The 11,936-nt window shown below is 40.5% G+C and overlaps 1 protein-coding gene across 1 annotated transcript in view; it reads left to right on the top strand.

Moving 5' to 3' along the window:
• The first annotated feature begins 3,076 nt into the window (after positions 1-3,076).
• Positions 3,077-11,936, top strand: part of rdx.L (radixin L homeolog) — a 65,807-nt gene continuing 56,947 nt past the window's right edge. Inside the window, exon 1 of the mRNA XM_041582689.1 lies at positions 3,077-3,324. The gene's annotated coding sequence lies outside the window, so the exon portion shown is untranslated. The remainder of the gene's footprint in view (positions 3,325-11,936) is intronic.

Here is an 11,936-nt window from a genome sequence, read left to right as displayed (position 1 = left end):
AAAATGAAAATATCAGAATATCACTCTCTACATCATACTAAAAGTTAATTTGAACAACCCCTTTAACAGATAAAGAAAGGTAAAGTCACTGGGGTGCCAATATGTTAAGCACCCCCTAATTACTCTTCTTCCTTGAAAAGTGCACCAGCCTGAGGTAGTTATCAGCAGGTCACTCACACACACACACATTGTGTTGAGTTTTTCTCGACCTGCACATCACTAGTGCTCACCTGTTTGTTAGTGTGGTAAGAGTAGACCATTGGTTCATATATTACACATTGCTCATGGCCCTGTGTGATACAGTGCATTAGTAATGTTAACAACAATTTTGAGAAAATTATCAGCGACAGTAAATTATGGATCAGTTCCTTAATTCAAAAAATTCTTTATCCTCTAAGAGGAAATACCATATGTGCTTTCTTTCATTCTTTATATTATAAACAGAACCCGTAATCCTCCAATATCTTCAGCCTTCACACAGCAATGTACGTTGGAGAAAGTAAATACCCCAGTGCACATTATTAATGCTTGCTGCCCGTGTTTTATAGTCTCTTCATTAGTAATTAATTAAAGCAGTGTCCAGATAATAGCTTTCCAAATGCCCTCAGGGGCTATCAATATTTTCTGTGTGACGGCAAAGCACACGTGTTTGATAATATCAGGGTTTATCTTGCCACTGTCCAGAGTTATTATAGGAGGTACAGTATACTGACTTTCCTCTGTGTCTAGTTTATTATGAGTTGCAAAGTTTTAACTTTTTATATGAATTTTCCTTTATTGGCATTATCAGTATTCAAGGTAAATGTCTAAGGATACATGAAAGTATCTGTTTGTATTAACAAATTAGTTTACATATACACATATAGGTATGGGATCTATTATCCAGAATGATCGTGACCTGGGGCTTTCTGGATAACGGGTCTTTCTGTAATTTGGATCTTCATACCTTAAGTCTACTAGAAAATCATGTAAACATTAAATAAACCCAATAGGCTGGGTTTTGTGTCCAATAAGGATTAATTATATCTTAGTTGGGATCAAGTACAAGCTACTGTTTTATTATTATAGAGAAAAAGGAAATCATTTTAAAAATTTGAATTATTTGATTACAATAGAGTCTATTGGAGACAGCCTTTCCGTAATCCGGAATTTCTGGATACCGGGTTTCCGGATAACATATGCCATACCTGTACAGGATTAGGATCAGTTATGAGGAAACCCATTATCCATATGGGAAGGCCATCTCCCTTAAACTCCATTTTTAGCTAATTTTTCAAAACAGGGCAAATTTGCCCATGGGCAGTAACCCATAGCAACTAATCAGTAACTAACTTTTTTCAGCCAGCTGCAGGTAGAGCCAGTGGCTTTACTAGATATCACTGGACCCCACAGCAAATTATTTTTCCGGCCCCCAAAATGTCTAGAGGTTGACCTGTTTTACCAATATTTATTGAAATTGAATATGAATTTGGGCCTCATGGGGCCCCTATACCTACTGGGGCCCCCCTGCAATTGCAGGTTCTGCTTCCTTTGTAGTTACGCCTCTGGTTAGAGCTATAAATGCAACAATTTGGATTGTTGCCATGGGTTACTGCCCACCAGCAAATTTTCCCAATGTTGATAAATTATGCCGACTGATTTTAGGCGCAGCCTAGCCTTCGGCCACGTAGTTTGAGATCCAATGATCTGAGGTCGCACACACTGTGTCCAATTGTATTAGCAGACAATTAATTTTCTTGCATGTTTTTGCAATGTAGAAGAAAACCGGAGTATTTACAGGAGTATTTACAGGAAACCCTCAGAAGGAGAACATCTAAATTGCTACTAGGTAGCTGGGATCAACCTAGGACCACAGTGCAGCAAGGTGTCCATGATTATCACTGTACCACCTTCAGTTTAGGGCAGAGACACACGCTATTTCGGGAGATTAGTTGCCCAGCGACAGATCGATTCTTCTTCGGGCGACTAACCCCAACTGCGACTAACCCCAACTGCCTTCCCGCCGGCTAAAATGTAAATTGCCGGTGGGATGGCACTTGGATCGCTTCAGCTTTCCGAAGTCGCCTGAGTTTCCTCGTGAGGCAACTTCGTGCGACTTCGGAAAACAAAGTGTTCCTAGTGCCATCCCACCGGCAATTTACATTCTAGCCGGCAGGAAGGCAGTTTGTGGAGATTAGTCGCCCGAAGAAGCGATTTGTCACTGGGCGACTAATCTCCTGATAGAGCAGAGTGTGTCTCTGCCCTTAAAGAGGCAGTATATTCCCTTGTTCAACATGAGTTCACTGAACAGGGTTTGTGCTTTATTTATGTCTTTGCCTATTTCTTTAATCATGATCATGTTAATTCTTGAGCTAAACAGGGAATTGGAAGCTTCTCTTTGTTTGGTTCCTGCAAAGTAAAAAATTAGATTCCCAGTGCACAAATGACCCTCTGCATAATGGACTCGGGCTAACAAAAGGCCACAAAAAGGGAAGGGAGGGGTTTATACTCTTTACCTCGCAAGGACCAAACATGGAGGAGCTTCAATTTCCCTGATTAGCTCAAGAAATAACAAAAACCGATAGATTTTTTCTGATTAAAAGTATTTCAGTTACCCTTCCATGGCCCAACTTGCTCGATCTGTCTAGTAAAAACAAAATGCATTGCGATACAGCATTTTTCTAAAATAAAATGCTCCTCAGTCCTATTTGCATGGTTCGTCTTTCTCCAACCTATGAACCATTATCCCCTGAATCCCCTGTAAAAATTGACTTTTTCACTAAGAGCAAATATTTTTCTGTCAGGTTTGCAATAAAAGACTTTCTCATTTGTTTGTGTGGGATCATTTTAATGTGGTAAGTGCCAGTCTCTCTTCAACTTCAACATTTTACCTCAGGGAATTTTCTACAAAATCCATTTCCCCCGTTGGCAAAAATTAGTGCTTGGGGGGGGGGGATATATAACGTAAAAAAGAAAAAGAAGCGGTTTTGCAGAGTATAAATAGAAAATAAAGCGAATTATAAAATTGGAGAGCGAGAGACCGCTACATTTGGTGTATATGAGCGGCCAAAACACAACCCTTGCCAAAGCTGCCGCCGCCACCCCCCTGAGCGTGTGAGTGCTCCCTTCCAAGTGCCTCAGCCCGTAGGCTCCGGGGCAGCCATGTTGTGTAGCTGTCAGTCCTGACTCTCACTCCATCCCTCTGCCCCCTCCCTCCGCTCTATCCTCCCGCCTCTCTTTACTCCCCAGGGAGACTGCGCGGCCCCAGCCCAGACGGAGCCAACAACCTCCAGAGCTGCCCGAGTAACGGAGCTTGCGGGAGGAGGCGCCCAGGCCTTCTTACAGGTAACGGGAGTTTTTAGGGGACGCGGGGGGAGAGGCAGGGCTGCTGGGGAAAGCGCTGGAGAAGGGGAGAGTGAGCAGGCCGTGTGTGTGGGGGGATATTGGCAGAGAGAGCGGGGAAGTTTGGCTTCTGTTGTTGTCTAACATAGACTGGCACCAACACACTTTGCTGGGGGACTGAATAACTTATTGCTCTGCTGGGCACCGCCTTCCTACTTCTTGCTGCTGAAATACTTCTGAGGGGCACAGACACCATGGCCTGACTAGGGGAGGCCATAATAATACTGCTACACAATAATACTGCTAATGATACTGCTGCTACACAATGATACTGCTGCTTCACAATGATACTGCTACACAATGATACTGCTGCTACATAATGATACTGCTGCACAATAATACTGCACAATAATACTGCTGCACAATAATACTGCTGCACAATAATACTGCTGCACAATGATACTGCTGCACAATAATACTGCACAATAATACTGCTGCACAATAATACTGCTGCACAATAATACTGCTGCACAATAATACTGCTGCATAATAATACTGCTGCACAATAATACTGCTGCACAATAATACTGCTGCACAATAATACTGCACAATAATACTGCTGCACAATAATACTGCTGCACAATAATACTGCACAATAATACTGCTGCACAATAATACTGCTGCACAATAATACTGCACAATAATACTGCACAATAATACTGCTGCACAATAATACTGCTGCACAATAATACTGCTGCATAATAATACTGCTGCACAATAATACTGCACAATAATACTGCTGCACAATAATACTGCTGCATAATAATACTGCTGCACAATAATACTGCACAATAATACTGCTGCACAATAATACTGCTGCATAATAATACTGCTGCATAATAATACTGCTCCATAATAATACTGCTACATAAAGTACAGTCATACTGGGGCACAGTATATACTTGCACCATACTCATGATAATACTGGGGCACAGCTAGAAGGACTTCCATACTAAAGGCAATACTGGCATACAGCAAAATATACCTTCATACTCCAGGTAATACTGGGGCACAGTGTATAGTATCAGTTCACCATACTCTGTGTAATACTGGGGCACAGCTAAATATACCTTCATACTCAAGGTAATACTGGGGTACAGCATATACTATCACCATACTTCTAGTAATACTGGGGCGCAGCTAAAAGTATCACCATACTTTGGATAATACTGGCATACAGCAAAAATATACCTTCATACTCCAGGTAATATTAGGGCACAGTGTATAGCACCACAATACTCTGGGTAATGTTTGGGCACAGCAAAAAGTATCACCATACTCTAGGTAATACTGGGGCACAGCATATAGTACCACCATACTCTTGGTATTACTGGGGCACAGCATATAATACCACCATACTCCTGGTAATACTGAGGCAGAGCATCTAGTACCACCTTACTCCAGGTAATACTGGGGCACAGCTAACAGTATCGCCATACTCCGGGTAATACTGGGGCACAGCTAAAAGTATCACCATACTCTAGGTAATACTGGGGCACAGCATATAGTAGCATCATACTCCTGGTAATACTGAGGCAGAGCATTTAGTACCACCTTACTCCAGGTAATACTGGGGCACAGCTAACAGTATCCCCATACTCCGGGTAATACTGGGGCACAGCTAACAGTATCACCATACTCCGGATAATACTGGGGCACAGCTAAAAGTATCACCGTACTCTAGGTAATACTGGGGCACAGCATATAGTACCACCATACTCTTGGTATTACTGGGGCACAGCATATAATACCACCATACTCCTGGTAATACTGAGGCAGAGCATCTAGTACCACCTTACTCCAGGTAATACTGGGGCACAGCTAACAGTATCGCCATACTCCGGGTAATACTGGGGCACAGCTAAAAGTATCACCATACTCTAGGTAATACTGGGGCACAGCATATAGTAGCATCATACTCCTGGTAATACTGAGGCAGAGCATCTAGTACCACCTTACTCCAGGTAATACTGGGGCACAGCTAACAGTATCCCCATACTCCGGGTAATACTGGGGCACAGCTAACAGTATCACCATACTCCGGATAATACTGGGGCACAGCTAAAAGTATCACCGTACTCTAGGTAATACTGGGGCACAGCATATAGTACCACTATACTCCGGGTAATACTGGGGCACAGCTAAAAGTATCACCATACTCTAGGTAATACTGGGGCACAGCATATAGTACTACCATACTCTGGCTAATACTGGGGCACAGCTAAAAGTATCACTATACTCCAGGTAATACTGGGGCACAGCATAAAGTACTACCATACTCTGGGTAATACTGGGGCACAGCAAAAAGTATCACTATACTCAGGGAAATACTGGGGCACAGCATATAGTACCACCCTACTCCGGGTAATACTGGGGCACAGTTAAAAGTATCACCATATTCCTGGTAATACTGGGGCACAACATATAGTACCACCATACTCCGGGTAATACTGGGGAACAGCGTTACTTCAGGTACTGCTGCGAGCACTTGTCAGGGTGCCGCAATACTTGGCTTAGTGCTTATTTGCAATTGGTTTTCATTTTTTATTATATGTGGTTTATTTAGCTTTTTATTCATCAGCTCTCCAGTTTGCAATTTCAGCACTCGGGTTAATAGTGTCCGTCCAAATGACCCTAGCAACCATGCATTGATTTGAATAAGAGACTGGAATATGAATAGCAGAGGCCTGAATAGATAGATGAGTAATGATTTTAGATGGTGTCAGTGACCCCCATTTGAAAGCTGGAAAGAGTTAGAAGAAAGCAAATAATTCAAAAACTATAAAATAAAAATAATGAAGACCAATTGAAAAGTTGCTTAGAAATAGTCATTCTATATCACTAAATACTAAAAGTTAACTTAAAGGTGACCCATCCCTTACATTTCACTGTAATTCTCAGGGCTCTGCCCAGTGAAGGAACCATAACATTGTAGTACTATGTGATTGTGCTCAGTTGTACCATACTTCAGCTGCTGCTGGTGGCACTGCCAGGGTTAGTATTCATAGCGCTATAGTATTTAGTATAGTATAGTATTTAGAGTATTTCTGGTACTGTGCACTACTTCTGGCCCTGCCCAGGTTATGATTCATGTTCACCTTTAAATTAACTTTTAGTATGGTGTAGACTAGAGAGTGGTATTCCGAGACTCTTTGCAATTGCTTTTCATTTTTTATTATTTGTGGTTTTTGTTATTTAGCTTTTTATTCAACAGCTCTCCAGTTTGCAATTTCAGCTGTCTGGTTGATAGGGTCCAAATTACCCTAGCAACCATGCATTGATTTGAACAAGAGACTAGAATATGAATAGGAGAAGAGTTGAATTGAAAGATGAGTAACTAAAAGTATAAATAACAATAGATTTGTAGCCTTACAGAGCATTTGTTTTTAGATGGGGTCATTGACCCCCATTTGAAAGATGGAAAGAGCCAGAAGAGGAAGGCAAATATTTAAAAACATGTACAAAAATAATGAAGACCAACTGAATAGTTGCTTAGGACTGTCCATTCTATAACATACTCAAAGTTAAGTTAAAAATCAAACACCCCTTTAAAGGCACTGCACAGGGTATTTTGTTAATGGGCTACTGTTGGGGCATTGAGGATAGCCAGCTAATGGCTACATATCTATTGCAATATAACTGTATGGGGAGGGCAGTATTGTGGCCATTCCATTTGCACAGTATTAGGGATTGTCATCCGTATGTGTATGATGAATATTTAGCCTGTCCCTGTGTGCTTATGCTGAACTACAGCCCCAGATTCCCATGTATCGGGTTCCTGGAAGGTGAAGAAGAACATCCGGAAAATGACACATTTTTGATATAAACAATTGTTTTGCATTGAGGGAGAGGTTTCCACATAGAAAAGTCTAGATTTAACAGTCCTTTGTCCCTGTTGTATTGTATCTATTGTAGAATTAAACTCTCAGAAATAAAGACTTTTTTCAATTACTTTCCATGTTATACTTTTTACTGTTTTTCCAAAATTGAATTTTAATGTTCCTGGGGTTTGAGTCTGGCAGCTCAGTAATTCAGGCGCTGATTCTAAACTGTCACAATTTTGCAACATTTAGTTGATACATTTCTCCACAACATCTCTGGAGTATTAGCAACTATTGTATCAATTATATAACAGCTGCCTTTAATGAAACCCAGAGATTCTGCTCAGCAGGGACAAAGATATGAAATGTATCCACTAAACGTATCAATTTAGAACAGTTCAAGGCAGAGACACACATGGAGATTCGGGGGGGTTAGTCGTCTGGCGTCAAATCGCCACTTCTTCAGGCGACTAATCTCCCCGAACTAACTCCCGCCATCTACAATTTAAATTGCTGGCGGGGTGGCACTCGGAGCACTTTGTTTTCCGAAGTCGCCTTGGAAATTGAAATAACTGGCGGGGTGGCATTCGGAGCTCTTCGTTTTCCAAAGTTGCTTCGGAAACTTCAGGTAACTTCGGAAAAACGAAGTGCTCCGAGTGCCATCCCGCCGGCGATTTAAATTGTAGCAGGCGGGATGGCATTCGGAGCGCTTCGTTTTCCGTAGTCACCCCAAGGTTCCGAGGCGACTTTGGAAAACTAAGAACTCCGAGTGCCATTCCGCCGGCGATTTAGATCTACTCAGTAGGAAGAGCCGATTTGCCGTCGGGCGACTAAATCTCTCCGAATCTCCAAGTGTGTCTCTTCCCTTATAGGGTTGGCAACCCCCCTCCCCAGAGCTGCTTTAAAATGTGAAAAATTAGACTTTGCACTTCAATACTAGGACGGTCACAAATAGAAAATAAAAGTAATTGGGAAAAAGTCTTTATTTCTGGTGAACGATCTGAATGTAACTGAACTGAAAAAAGTATTGGAAGGTGAACAACCCCTTTAACATTAACACTCTCTCCTGGCAATCAATTTTCTGGTTCCAAGGGTCACTTTTAAACTCTTCCAGCTACATACCAGCCTTATTACTTATATGGGTTCTATACTAATGGGGCGTGTGCCCCAAATGAATGTGCAGTTTATTACCGCTTAGCCATGTACTTAGAAATTGGTTAAAAAGATATTTCTGTATTTTGGTTTAATCATGATATCGTCCAAGTATTTTGCACCTATTACCCCCCTGCTGTGGTTTAGGAGCCTGCTGTTTACTAAAACAAACCACAGCCTGAAGTGCTTTGAAAAACATAAAAAAAAATCTGCCATGAATTAACAAGCAGCCATCCTCATTGTGATGCAAGGTGCATTGTAACGGTACAAGGTCTTTTATTTATAAATCCCATTTACTAAATGCTAAATCTCTAACCCTGCTGCTATGAATTATTTATGTTTGCGGAGAGCCTACATTGTATCTCATTGCCATATGTTGTAAACTTCTGTAGTCTGATCCATTGTAAGGGCCACTTTACCAGATCTGGGACAAAGTCTATAGAACATGTCTGGTCGAAAAGGAAAATGAAGAGTAAATTTATTTTAAATCGTAAGCTTGTTACATAAACACGATACTCCAACATACTCCTCGCCTATTTGCACATTGAAGTCACAAGCATCTCTTTAGTTGATTTTGGCATCAGGTTGAATAACTGTTACTTCTGTTTTTATGGTGGCCAATAAGTATTGGGTCAGGTTGTGGATAAAGCTGGCCATAGACGCAAAGATCCGATCGTACGAATCGTGGATTCGTACGATTTTCGGACCATGTGTGGAGAGTCCTGACATTTTTCGTCTGTCTGAGATCGGTCCTTTGGTCGATCGGACAGGTTAGAAAATTTCTGTCGCCTGCCGATAATATCTCTGCGTGTATTGCCGATCGTACGATTTTCAGAGGGAGACTGTCACTAGTGTTGTCAGACATAAGTATCGTACGATTGCTGTCAGGGGCAGAACATTGGGTGATCTGTTCTTATTTGATCGGAATGGTAAAGACTTTGATCTGAATGGTTAGTGGAGGGTCGGGAGATGGGAAAGTCCGATCGTACGTTGATTCGTACGATCGGATCTTTGCGTCTATGGCCAGCTTAAGTCAGTTGTAGGTTGTGTTGGGTAGTGGATTAAAGTGAATTAAAATGTCGGCCAGGTTACAGGATTCTACTTTATCCTAACTGTAAATTAGTAAAAGGTGCTGACTAGTAACGTTCCTTGTCCTTTAAAGGGGTTGTTCACCTTTAAATTAACCTTTAGTATGATGTAGAGAGTTAAATTCTGAGACAATTTGCAGTTGGTTTTCATTTTTTATTATCTGTGGTTTTTTTAATTATTTAGCTTTTATATAAAGCAGCTCTCCAGTTTGTAATTTCAGCAATCTGGTTGCTAGGGTCCAAATTAGCCTAGCAACCATGCACTGATTTGAATAAGAGACTGGGATATGAATAGAAGAGGGCTTGAATAGAAAGAGGAGTTAATAAAAAGTAGCAATAACAATACATTTGTAGCCTTGCAGAGCATTTCTTAGATGGGGTCAGTGGCCCTCATTTGAAAGCTGGAAAGAGTCAGAAGAAAAATAATTCAAAAATAATTCAAAAAACTACACAAAATAAAAGCGGACCAATTCAAAAGTCACATACTTTTCGCCTATTAGGGAAACACCAAATCCACTATTTTGGATTTGGCCGAACCCCTGCATCCTTTGTGAAAGATTCGGCCGAATACTGAGCCGAATCTGAACCCTAATTTGCATATGCAAATCAGCGAGGGGGAGGGAAAGTTGAGTTCATGGGAAGAAAATAAGAAACAATGCCATCGCCAATGCTACTCAGCCTCAAAAAAAACACTCAAAATTGTGCAGAAATAGAAAATTCTTGTTTGATCAAAGTCAGTTTCTTGGTTTAACTACCCATAATCTTTTTGAATGAGAAGGCACTTCAGCATTTCAATTATGAATAAATTGTTTACTAAATCACTATGGTGTAATACATTATATATGTAATGTTGACATTTTCAAATAAAGTACAGTTTTGGATTGCTGATGCTGTAGTATAGTAACTATAATTCTCAACGCCCGAGAAGACTCAGAAACAACCCTCCGTTTTAACTAAACTTTCCCCAAAGTAGCCCAAGTGACTGCAAGTGAACTACATGTATTGCGTTTCTCATATGAATTGGATGTTAGTGTGATTAGTGCAGGTGTATAGAATTATAGTTCCTTTTCAACTTTTCTGTTTGAATAGAGGGCTTGCTACTAACATACCAGTGATCGATTTGAAAAAGTCTGCCCTGAGAGGGATGTGTTTAAAATGCAAAGGAATATTCTGAGTTATTTTAGAATTAAAGGGATACTGTCATGGGAAAACATGTTCTTTTCAAAACACATCAGTTAATAGTGCGACTCCAGCAGAATTCTGCACTGAAATCCATTTCTCAAAAGAGCAAACAGATTTTTTTTTTAAATTCAATTTTGAAATCTGACATGGGGCTAGACATTTTGTCAATTTCCCAGCTGCCCCCAGTCATGTGACTTGTGCCTGCATTTTAGGAGAGAAATGCTTTCTGGCAGGCTGCTTTTTTTCCTTCTCATTGTAACTGAATGTGTCTCAGTTGGACATGAGATTTTACTATTGAGTGCTGTTCTTATATCTACCAGGCAGCTGTTATCTTGTGTTAGGGAGCTGCTATCTGGTTACCTTCCCATTGTTTTTTTGTTTGGCTGCTGGGGGGGGGGGAAGGGAGGGGATGATATCACTCCAACTTGCAGTATAGCAGTAAAGAGTGATTGAAGTTTATCAGAGCACAAGTCACATGACTTGGGGCAGCTGGGAAATTGACAATATGTCTAGCCCCATGTCAGATTTCCAAATTGAATATAAAACAATCTGTTTGCTCTTTTGAGAAATGAATTTCAGTGCAGAATTCTGCTGGAGCAGCACTATTAACTGATTCATTTTGGAATTTTTTTTTTCCCCATGACAGTATCCCTTTAATGATATGGAGGGCTAAGCTGCAGAAGTATCACCTGTTTGACATAACTTTCAGAAGGCTAGGCCATTCCACTAAATCTTCCCACCTATTGTCATAACAGATATTTGTTTTTCTGAGACAGTAGATTGAAATACAGGTATGGGTCCTATTATCTCGAATACTCGGGACCTGGGGCTTTCCGGAAAACAGATCTTTACATATTTTGGATTTTCATAGTCTACTAAAAATTCATGTAAACCCAATAGGCTGGTTTTGCCTCCAAATAAGGATTAATTATATCTTGGTTGGGATCAAGTACAAGCTACTGTTTTATTATTACAGATAAAAAGGAAATCATTTTTTCAAAATGTTAATTATTTTTTCAAAATGTTAATTATTTGGATTCATAAAAACCACAACAATCAGTTGTTAATAGTTTATATAAAAAAACATCATATAAAAACTATAGGCAGAAAACATGTTCAAACGTGTATCACCCATTTTAATATTTCCATTAAAGAGCCTGTTCTGACGTTGCAGTTATAAATGTATGATGATGCATGCTTACTGGCAGCTGCTACACCATTATATTAGCGTGTGTCCTTATCAGGGATTTCAGCTGTTCATGAATACTTTTTAGGCTCATGGGTACAATTTAGCCTTGTCATGTAGGTTTGT

Source organism: Xenopus laevis, chromosome 2L, assembly GCF_017654675.1.
Source record: "Xenopus laevis strain J_2021 chromosome 2L, Xenopus_laevis_v10.1, whole genome shotgun sequence".
Lineage (NCBI taxonomy): Eukaryota > Metazoa > Chordata > Amphibia > Anura > Pipidae > Xenopus > Xenopus laevis.
The sequence above is the reverse complement of the archived record's forward strand: the minus strand, read 5'-3'. Positions and strand labels throughout refer to the sequence as shown.